At 37.7% G+C, this 12275-nt stretch overlaps 1 pseudogene; it reads right to left on the bottom strand.

The window, feature by feature from the left end:
- Positions 1-2777: 2777 nt before the first annotated feature.
- Positions 2778-3825, bottom strand: LOC120224588 (annotated as a pseudogene).
- Positions 3826-12275: the final 8450 nt, after the last annotated feature.

The following is a 12275-nucleotide window of genomic DNA, read 5'->3' on the forward strand; positions in this document are numbered from 1 at the left end:
ATATACACAGAAGTAAAATTGCTGAGTCGTATGATAAATCTATTTTTAATTTTGTGAGGAACCACCATACTGTTTTCCATAGTGGCTGGTATCAATTTATAGTCCTGCAAACAGTCCACAAGACTTCAAATTTCTCCACATCCTCACCAACACTTGTTATTTTGTTTTTGTGACAGTAACCATCTTAATGGGTGTGAGGTGGTATCTTGCTGTGGTTTTTGTTTAATGTTTATTTATTTATTTTGAGAGAGAGAGCATGCACAAGCAGGGGAGGGGCAGAGAGAGAGAGGGAGAGAGAGAATTCCAAGCAGGCTCCACGCTGTCAGCACAGTGACAGATGCAGGGCTCAATCTCATGAACCATGAGATCATGACCTGAGCCGAAATCAAAAGTCAGATGCCCCCCGTGCACCCCTCACTGTGATTTTGATTTGCCTTTCCCTGAAGATTAGTGATGCTGAGCAGTTTTTTCATGGACTTAATGGTTATTCATATATCTCATTTGGAGAAATGTCCATTCAAGTCCTTTGTTCATTTTTACTTATTAATTTTTATGGGGTAAAGTCTTAGGAGTTCTGTATATATTCTGGATGAATCCTATATCACATATTTTTGTAAATATTTTCTTCCTTTCTGTGGGTTGCCTCTTTATTCTGTTGATAGTATCCTTTGAGGTACAGACGTTTTTAATTTTCAAGAAGTCCAATTTATCTTTTTTTTTCCTTTTGTTGCCTATGCTTTGTGTCATATCCAAGAAAACATTGTTAAATTCAATGTGGAAAAATTTTGTCCTGTTTTCTTCTAAGAGTTTTGAAGTATTAGCTCTTACACTTAGGTGTTTGGCCCATTGGATAAATTTTTGTATATGGTGTGAAGTTCATCTTTTGTATGAGGATATTCAGTTTTGGCAGCACCATTTGTTGAAAAGACCATCTTTTTGCCATTGAATTGTCTCATAACTCTTGTCAAAACTCATTTGACCATATCTCTAAAGGTTTATTTCAGGGATGTCTATTCTAGTCCATTGGTCTGCATGCCTATCATTATGTCAATACTACACTGTATTGGTTACTGAAGGTTTGTAGTAAGTTTTGAAATCAGGAGATTGAATCCTCCAACTTTGTTGTTTTTCAAGACTGCTTTCACTATTTGGGGCCCTTGGGATTCAATATGAATTTTAGGATGTATTTTTCTGTTTTCACAAAAAAATATCATTGGATTTTGGACAGGGATTGCACTGATTCTGTAGATTGCTTTGGGGAGTATTGATATTTTAATAATATTAAGTCTTCCAATCCATGAACATGGGATGTCTTTCAAATATTTATGTTTTCTTTAGTGTTTTCAGTAGTGCTTTGTAGTTTTTACTGTACAACTCTTTTACCTCCTAAGTTAGGTTAATTCATAAGTATTTTTACTCTTTGTGATGCTTAATAAACGGATTTGTTTCTTAATATCCTTTTTACATTGTTCACTGTTAGAGTATAGAAATGCAATTCATTTTTGTGTGTTCATGTTTTATCCTACTACTTTGCTGAATTTGTCTAAATTTTTTTGATGTGATCTTTAGTGTTTTCTACATGTAAGATCCTATTACTGTGCAGAGAGATAATTTTACATCTTCTCTTTAATTTGTATTCCTTTTATATATTTTTTCTTGCGTAATTGCTCTGGTTAAGACATCCAAATGTTGACTAAAGTGGCAAAAACAGGCATCCTTGCCATGTTCTGATCTTAAAGGAAAAATGTTTAGCTTTTCAAGGTTCAGTATGAGGTTCATTATGGGTTTTGTTTTAATACATGGCTTTTATTATGTTGAGGTAGTTTTCTTCTAATTCTAGTTTGTGGAGTACTTTTTTGTTCAAATAATGAAAGCATCTTGAATTTTCCCAAATGCTCTTTCTATATCAGTGAGATGTTGATGAGGTTTTGGTCCTTTATTCTGTTTATTTTCATGTTGAACCATCCTTGCATCCCAGAGATAAATCCTACTTGGTCATGGTGTATGATCCTATTAATGTACTATTGAATTAGGTGTGCTAGGATTTTGTTGAGTATTTTTGCATCTGTCTTTTTTTTTCTCCTAGTGTTTAAACTTTTTACTTCTCCTACATTCTTTAATAGGCTAAGCAAATCCAGGTATGCATATTTTATTCTTATGGAACAGCAGACTAACATGGATAGGGAAAACCAAGAATTGAACATCTCTTACTTTAATATCCTCCATTTTTTTGATCTCAGTAATTTTACTGCTAAAGTTTTTCACATTTCCAAGGAAAAACAATGCCATGTTTTATTGTTCTTTTCTAGTAGGCATGAAAAGTTTCCCAATTTGTTCTACTAAATAATAAAACTCCTAATCTTAAATCTATTAAATAGTAATGAATATATAACTGAAATCATTAATAAATCTAGATTTGAAAATTATCTAAACTTTCTATTAAAGAGATAACATTTAACAAAAAGAAAAAAGTGTGAAAGAAAGAGAAAGAAAGAGAGAGAGAGAGAGAGAGAGAAAGAAAGAAAGAAAGAAAGAAAGAAAGAAAGAAAGAAAGAAAGAAAGAAAGAAAGAAAGAAAGAAAGAAAGAAAAGGGGAAAAAAGAACTCTAAGTTTGCCATATAGAACAGGAACACAAAGATGATATTCACTATGTTCCTTCCAGATCTACCCTGGCCATCTACCACTTAGAATGTTGATTGCTGTTTTCTTCCACAAAGAACGCCATCTGCTTCAAACTTCAACATTTGAAATACAACCTTTTTGATCAGCCTCAGCCTTCACTTAGTGTGGGACCAGCTGCTGGCCATGGCCCTGGCATGTATACTGGTTAAGGCAGCGGTGTGAGCCCTGGCTGCAGCTCTGGCTTGGGCTTGCTCTTCCTCATCTCTCAAAGCCTCTTTGTACCAACCTGGGAAGGCAGTGGAAATGGTATCATGAACCATGGCTAAAAACTCCGGGATTCTCATCTTGCTGGTCTCAGTGTGGTTTCTCAGGACCCAAAGGAACTGAGAGGATCACTACTGGGCACCTGGTGGTACTCCACGTACTTTAGCTGCACCAAATCTTCTGGGATGACCTTCTTGGGCTCCACGTAGATGAAATGCTTCTTATCAGCCAATATGCCCATCATATTCACGATGTCCCAGACCTCCTCCTCCAGGGTGCAGTTGCCTTTCATGAAGATCATACACATCCAGCATGGTCATCAGGAGGCTGATCTTGGGCATGTTCCCTTCTTCACTCATTGTCTAGCCACAGTGAGGTTTAATTTGCTGACAAGGGACTAGCAGTGCCAGATGGATCCACTTCCTTCAGATCAACACCAAAGGCCAGCTCCATGGGCTCAGAGGCTCTCTCAAGGATCTCACTGAAATGATACTTGTACTTTTGATGACAAACTTCAGCATACCTGAAGAACCTGCATAATTGTCTCCTTCTCCTGATAGTTCTGCAGCAGGAACTGCACCAACAAAACCATCTTCTTGTGTAATGGGTCTCTATATGAGACCTCAGTGCCATTAGAGGATTTGGGGCTTCCCTCATCTTGGCTTTTGACACCTTCCTCTGAGTCGGTGCATGAAACCAGCTGCACTAGCACTGGCAGGAGATGGGGTTCCCTCAGCTGCTTTAGGACTGCTGGGCATCCCAGCAGCAGGCAAATTCTGAGGTCTATCCCCAGAGAGAGGGCAGGCAGGGGAGGCAGGGGAGGAGGACTCTCCTGCTGCTGCTACAGTAGCCTGAGGGCCCCCCCAGACCCTGGGTCTCATCACAGTCCTGGTGGTGTTTCTCGAGGGCATGGAGGTTACTCTTCTTACCTCCAGGCATAGTGGCTCTGTTCAGGGATAACACACAGGAGTGCAAGCAGGTGCGTTGAAGAGGTTTGAAAAGGCTTAGTGTTAGTTCTTCTTTAAATGTTGTCTGTAACTTCCCAGTGAAGCCATCAAAGTCAGGGTTTTTCTTTGTTGTGAGATTTTTTTATTATTGATTCAATCCTCTTACTAGTTATAGGTCTATTCGTTTTTCTATTTCTTTGTGATTCAGTCTTGGTAGATCTTGTGTTTCTAGGAATTTGTCCATCTCATCTAAATAATCTGATTTGTTAGCATTAAATTTTCACAGCACTGTCTTTAATCCTTTTTCCTTATGTAGAACCAGTAGTAATGTCCCTACTTTCATTTCTGGTTTTAGTAATTTGGCTGGTCTCTTTTTCTTTAGTTAATCTAACTAAAGGTTTGTCAGTTTTGTTGATCTTTTTGAAGAACCAACTTTTAAATTTGTTGACTTTCTCTATTTTTTAATCTCCTCTATTTCTTTCATCTCTACTTTAATTTATTATTATTTCTTTCCTTCTGCTGGCTTTGAGTTTAATTTGTCCTTCTTTTCTAGTTTTTTGAGCTATAGAATTAAGTTCATTTGGGATTTCATTTTTTAATGTGTGCTTATAGTTATAAATTTCCCCTTACATGTTATTATCACTGTGTTCCAGGTGTTTGGGTATGTTGTATTTTCATTTTTATTCCCCTGTAAGTATTTTATAATTTCCTTTGTGATTTTTCCTTTGGTTCATTCATTGTTTAAGTGTGTCACTTAATTTCCACAAATTTGTGACATTTCTGGTTTTACTTATGTTATGACTTATAACTCCATCTTGTCAGAAAAGATACCTTGCATGATATCTATCTTTTAAAATATTGAAACTTAACTTTGTGGCCTCAAACATGGTCTATGCTGGAGAATGTCCCATGTGCAATTGAGAAGAATGTGTATGCAGTTGTGACTGTGAAGGGTGTTTTTTATGTATCTGCTTTGTTTATTGTGTTGTTCAAATACTCAGTTTACTTACTTATCTTCTTTTTTAAAAAGTTTTAATTTAAATTCCAGTTAGTTAACATACAGTGTATTATAAGTTTCAGGTGTACAATTCAGTGATTCAACACTTTTGTACAATACCTGGTGCTGATCACAAGTGCACTCCTATTAAGCCATCCCCTCTCCCTCCTCCCTCCTGGTAACCATCAGTTTGGTCTCTACAGTTAAAAATCTGTTTCTTGGTTTGCTTCTTTCCTTTTTTTCCCCTATGATCATTTGTTTTGTTTCTTAAATTCCACATATGAGTGAAATCATATGGTATTTGTCTTTGATTGACTTATTTTGCTTAGCATAAGACTCTCTAGCTCCATCCACGTTGTTGCAAATGGCAAGAATTGTCTGGTTCTTCTATTTGTTATTGAGAATGGTGTTTTGAATTATTCAATCTATTTCTTCCTTCCATTATGTCAATTTTTGCTTCATATATTTTCATGGTCTGTTATTAACTGTGTTAATATGACAACAAAATTATTGTCCTTACTAAATATCTGTGCTACAGCATGGAGCCTGCTTGGGATTCCCTCTCTCTCTCTTCCCCTCCCCTACTCTTTCTCTCTGTCTCAAAATAAATAATTAAACATTTAAAAAAATGACCCTCTATTTCTCAACACTCTTTGTCTTCTACTGAGAATGCCTCTCAGAGATTACAATCCTAGCATGTTGGACAAGGACTGGACTATTGAAAACACCTTCATTGTGAAAACACCTTCATCAAACAGCTGAAGCTCTGAGGAATTTGAAGCACTCTATTTTGATAGTCACTTTTCTGTTGATGGACTCATTCTTTTGTTGTGAATTATATTGTATTGCAAGGATTATCACCTTCATTCTATCACATGAGCTTCGTTGTAATCATTTTGCACCTTCAAGGTCACTTCTCTAATTCCCTAAGATTTGGTCTGTGCTCATCATAGTGACCATTATCCACAGGTTTTGGTAATAACTACATTTCCTCCATCCGTTTACGCAAGCATTATGTTCTTTTTTTTTTTTTTTTTTTACAAATAGTTTATTGTCAAATTAGTTTCCACATAACACTCAGTGCTCATCCCCAAAGTGCCCTCCTCCATGCCCATCCCCCCCTCCCCCCCACATCCATCAGTCCTCAGTTTTTGTCAGCATTCAAGAGTCTCTCATGGTTTGCCTCTCTCCCTTTCCCCCACCATTTCCCCCCTTCTTCTCCCCCTTGGTCCTCAGTTAAGTTCCTCCTAATCCTCCTATACGTGCAAACATATGATATTTGTCCTTCTCTGCCTGACTTATTTCGCTCAGCATAACACCCTCAAGGTCCATCCATGTTGCTACACATGGCCAGATTTCATTGTTTCTCATTGCCATGTAGTATTCCATGGTATAGATAAACCACATCTTCTTGATCCATTCATCTGTTGATGGACACTTAGGCTCTTTCCATGTTTTAGCTATTGTGGAGAGTGCTGCTATGAACATTGGGGTCCATGTGCTCCTATGCCTCAGCATTTCTGTATCCCTTGGGTAAATTCCTAGCAGTGCTATTGCTGGGTCATAGGGGAGATCTATTGTTAGTTTCCTGAGGAACCTCCACACTGCTTTCCAGAGGGACTGCACCAGTTTACATTCCCACCAACAGTGTAGGAGGGTGCCCGTGTCTCCACATCCTCGCCAGCATCTCGAGTTCTCTGATTTGCTCATTTTAGCCACTCTGACTGGCGTGAGGTGGTATCTCAGTGTGGTTTTGATTTGTATTTCCCTGATGAGGAGGGATGCTGAGCATCGTTTCATGTGTCTGTTGGCCATCTGGATGTCCTCTTTGGAGAAGTGTCTGTTCATATGTTCTGCCCATTTCTTCACTGGGTTGTTTGTTTTTCGGGTGTGGAGTTTGGTGAGTTCCTTATAGATTCTGGATATTAACCCTTTATCTGATATGTCATTTGCAACTATCTTTTCCCATTCCGTTGGTTGCCTATTAATTTTCTGGGTTGTTTCCTTGGCTGTGCAGAAGCTTTTAATCTTGATGAGGTCCCAACAGTTTATTTTTGCTCTTGATTCCCTTGCTTTTGGGGATGTGTCAAGTAAGAAGTTGCTGCGGTGGAGGTCAAGGAGGTTGTTTCCTGCTTTCTCCTCTAGGGTGTTGATAGTTTCCTGTCTCACGTTCAGGTCCTTTATCCATTTTGAATTGATTTTTGTGCATGGTGTGAGAAAATGATCTAGTTTCATTCTTCTGCATACGCAAGCATTATGTTCTATTCAGCACTGCTCAGTAGAACTTGCTGCAATGAAGGTCATGTTCTATAATCTGCACTTTCCAATATGATAGTTATTAACTTGTGTGACTGGGGAACTTAATTTTTAATATTATTTAATTTTGGTTTATTTAACCACATAAGGGTAGTGGCTATCATATTGCAGAGCACAATTTTACTTTCCTTTCTACTCAGCCATTTCTAGTCTAAAGTGTAGCAGTTCAGATATGATTTGGATAAGAAAGCTACCTAGACAGTCTGCTGTCATGGCCTAGGCCTCACAGATCCTGTTATATTTGTTTTTCCTAAGACAGAAGTGACTTGGCAGCTTTATGGTAGGATGTAATAAGATGAAGACTGAGAACGTGTGGGCCATGATAAACATGGGAAGATAAGAGCAGTGATGTAAGAGGATGATTTTGGATGGCCTTGTTTTGCCTCATGAATGTAAGAAAAGATAAAATGTGCTGGAAGTAGAGGTAATCCATGAAATGCAAAGAAAATATATACAGTGAACAGAATATTTGAAAGGATACTCGGCCTAACATTTTATGAATACTTCCTGTGCCCCATGCATTGTACTAAGCAGTATGTATGCATTATTTTATTTAATCTTTACAATAAACCCATGAATTGGATACTATCACATTCCTCTTCTTATAGATGATGAATCAGAATGTCACACAATTACCCAGTGAAGGACCCAAGACCTCAGATTAGGTCAACCTTCATCCCAAGCCTCTGCCTGTGTTTACCTGTAAACTAGGAAGTCAGGGATGGAGAGCATAATTCCATGACTGCTGCTGCCTCTTGTGCTCTTGTGCAAATAATCTAATCTCTCTGGGCTTCAGCTGCTTATTTGTAAAATTTAGGGGTTGGATTAATTGGTTTCTAACCTCTCATTTAGCTTTGCCCTCCGAATACTGATACTCAGATCATCCCTCATTTCCTTGTGGATTTCAACATGTCAAATGTTGCCGGCCCAAAAAAAAAAAAAAAAAAAAAAATATATATATATATATATATATATATATATACACACACACATACATACATATATATATGTATGATTGGCTGTTTTTCTTTCGTTCTGCTTCCCTCCCCTCTTTTTTGGACTATGAACCACAAAAGGATTTGATTTGGATAGCAATAACATTCCCAGACTTTCTCTGTGGGTCAGACATTAAAAAGGATTGTTTAACATTCTTCTACAAATGTTAAAGAGACATTTTCTTTTGAAACATATGAACACACACATGATCTTAGTGATACCTTGCCAGCAATGTAAACTGTCATAAATTGCTGTCCTGGAGTGGGAATTCATTACTGGGGAGGACTCTCTGTGGGGACAGAGGGCACTTGTCAGTCTCTAGGAGGGTTTTATTTTATTTTATTTTATTTATTTATTTATTTATTTATTTTGCAAAAGTATATTCAAAAGCACAATAGAAATCTGCTATTTGGGAAAAAATGGGGGGACATTTTATTTTGGTAATATTTAGTAAACCTCTACGAAAATCTGCTTAGCTCATGAAGAATATATGGAAGCAGTGACTCTGTGGGGAGAGGGAGAGATCCATAATATTAGAAATGGAAAATGAGGAGTGATAAGTATTTTGTAGAGAGGCTATGAAAGCAAGTTTTTTGAAAGTTAAAAGGTTATCATTTTCTTTTCCTCCTTATTATAATTATAAAAGAAAGAATGCTTATTGTAAAAACTGAAATTATTTAGAAGTTTGTAAAGAAAAAAATAGATCCTTGCTCATGAAAACCCATACACGCATATCCAATTTATTGTCATAAAGTTGTATGTAATATATAATAAGCAGCTATGTGATATGTAATATTCCATAATATACATATTCAGCCATACCCTTATTGGTGGGCATTTATTTTCTAGGATATTTTATGTGTATCAAAAAAAAGGTGAGAAAAGTCAGCCTTATATGCACCTCTGATAAGGAAACTTGAAGATTTGGACTGATGGGGGGCTGAAAGCCAGATTAGGCAGCTCCTGGGACTATGCAGTCAGGACTGCCTTAAAGATAGACAGTTCACATGGCAGAAACTGACTAAATCCCTAACATCATAAAGTTACAGGATGAGAGAGCTGAAAGGGATTTAAAATAAATAAGACCAGTCCCCTAATTTTACCAAGGAGGAAATTGAGGCCCGCGGAGGTTATCGTTCTCAAGGGCACATAACTAGTAAAGTGTCACAGTCCTGATTAAAGTCTCATGGCTCTAGACTAGCTTTCTTTGAAAGAGAAAAGTAATAAAAGGACCTTATAATTCCACCTATGATCAGGTGCTGAATTGTTTCTTCCTCTGAGTGGTTGTAGCTGTGTGCAGACAGGTTTTAAAGTCCTACAGACACATAGTATGGCTCCCATTTTTGTCATTTTCCAAAAACACATTCCTATTTACTCTCTACTTGAACATGTCATTTTTGCACTAATGTAAACATTCAAAGACTTACTCAGCCTTCTCTACTACCTGGGGGGGCAGCAGAGTGTAATGGTTAAAAGCACAGGTTCCATTTCATTTTTTAAAAATGTTTATTTATTTTTGAGAGAGAGAGAGAAACAGAGTGTGAGCAGGGGAGGGACAGAGAAAGAGAGGGAGCCACAGAATCTGAAGCAGGCTCCAGGCTCTGAGCTGTCAGCACAGAGCCTGATGTGGGGCTCAAACCCACAAACTGTGAGATCATGACCTGAGCCAAAGTTGGATGCCCAACCGACTGACCCATCCAGATGCCCTGCCCAGATTCCAATTCTTGCTCTGACTCTTTCTAGTTTCATGGCCTTGAGTAAATAAATTATCTCTCTAATCTTCAGTTTCCCCATCTTTAATGGGAGAGAATAGTTCTGTTCTATTATATTGTTGTTATGAGGATTAAAGTCAATAATGCAGATACAGGAACTGTCATGTAAACTTCAGCTACATGTAAACTTCAAACTACATGTCAGACGTTGTGCCGGTTTCAGAGATACAAAATGAGCAAGATACACATATGGTCCCAGTTCTTAAAGAGCTGATCGTATACTTGAAATTCTCTGAATTAAATCTATGTTTTCATTGGTCTGTGCCTTTCTACAAGATACTAATTCCTTTTGTTTGATCTTTTTCCCCCTTTCCCTGTTCATTACTTGCCATCAAAGCACTGTTTTCTTTTAAGACTCAGTGGAAATCCTATCTCTTCCGTGAAGTCCTTCCATATTACCCCAGCTGGAAGTCCTATGTCTTTATTTATACTTCCATAATCCCACAGCGTGTGGTTTGATAGCATTTTTCACTATCTTGTGTCAGATTTAATCATGTGTGTCTTCTGTAATCTTGGGAGTCAGTACTGAGTCAGTAATTGGTAAACTCAGTTCTATCACTAACTTTGTCATGCATTATTAATATTATGTTGATAATTATTATATTATTGAACTACAAACTCAGGCTCAAAAAGATGAATTCAGTTACCTAAAACCTACCAGCTAGTAAGAAGTAAAACCAGGGCTAGAACCCAGGTCTCCCAACGACACCTCTTGAAATGGACTTATCTCTACACTTGCCTCAACTTGGACAAGTGACTCAGATATAGTTTCTTCATCTGCAAGTGAACAAGAAAAATGGTGGTGAACATGTGGTAGAGAAATATAGAGTACGGGGACACCTGGGTGGCTCAGTCATTTGAGTGTCCAACTTTAGCTCAGGTTATGATCTTGCAGTTTGTGAGTTTAAGCCCCACGTTGGGCTTGCTGCTGTCAGTGCAAAGCCTGCTTTGGACTATCTGTTTGCTTCTCTCTGCTCTTGCCCCACATGTGCTCTCTCTCTCTCTCAAAAATAAACAAACATTTTAAAAAAGAGTCTGTTTCTTGTTTTGTCTCTCTCTCTTTAAAAAAAAAGATACAGTACAATTAAATGCTATAAAAACAATAAATACAATAAACATTTCCCCCTATATATTACTGATCCACTATGTGTGAGACATACATGGTAGATCTGACTGTTGGCTAATTAGTCAGCCAGTAGCTGAATAAGAGGCATGTTCTTGTCTCCTGAAGCCAAATTCAGTGGTCATTCCAATATAACACATGTGTCTGTTGGCATTAGCTGCCTCTTATCCATCATCTCTTATCATTTCCAGCCTTTAAACTGAAAGGGATCCCATATGCATTGTCAATGTCATTAATGTTTGGATGGATATTTAGAAGTAGGGGAATCTTGGGGCGTCTGGGTGGCTCAGTCGGTTGAATGTCCAACTTCGCCTCAGGTCATGATCTCAACGTTCGTGGGTTTGAGGCCCGCCTGCATAGGGCTCTGTGCTGACAGCTAGCTTGGAGCCTGGAGCCTGCTTCAGATTCTTTGTCTCCCTCTCTTTCTGACCCTCCCCTGCTCACACTGTCTCCCTCTCTCTCTCTCAGAAATAAATAAAAAACATTTAAAAAAAGAAGTAGGGGAATCTTGTTAAAAGAATAATTCAACTAGTAAATGATCAGAGTAACTGGTATACATTACCATTAAAGCATACCATATCTTACCTCTTAACCCTCAATATTCTAGCCTTATGAGTTTCTTTTATTTAAAGTGAAGTACTTTAGGTGATTTCTCTCTTTTTTTTAGCGATTTCTGCTCAAAAAGCAAATCAGTCTTTAGTGTATGCCATTAATGGCCTATAAATCAGATTTTCAGGCAGCATCTTTTCCATTAAAAAATTAAGTATGCTCCTGGAGTTTTTCATGTTAAAGTACCTAAATATCTAAATACTTAAAATACTTCCATCATTACTGAAATATTTTAGGGCCAGATTCTATTTGGCAGACACATAGAATTGGCCTTTCTCTTCCTCTGTGTGTGTATGCATGTGTGTCTCCATCCTTATTATTTTCAAATTATTTGCTTCTACTACTGTATCTCTGCTTCTCAGTTTTAAAATATTTTCATTAAAAATGCAGCACAAAACTAAGGTATACCTTGCTTCATTGGGTGTGAACATATAGGACAGAATCAATAACTCACAGCAAACTGGATGCGCCAAAAGTGGAGATTCTGAACCATCTTACATCATGGAGGTATCGCCTGAAGCCACTAGAACTTTCCTGCTCTACTGACTATTCAGTGCAAGCCAAATATTCACTATACACGATGGAGGTTAGGCAATGAAATAAGTAAAACCAGGATATGTCTTCCATGG

This window comes from Hyaena hyaena, unplaced genomic scaffold (assembly GCF_003009895.1).
Source record: "Hyaena hyaena isolate Hyena2069 unplaced genomic scaffold, ASM300989v1 scaffold_1195, whole genome shotgun sequence".
Lineage (NCBI taxonomy): Eukaryota > Metazoa > Chordata > Mammalia > Carnivora > Hyaenidae > Hyaena > Hyaena hyaena.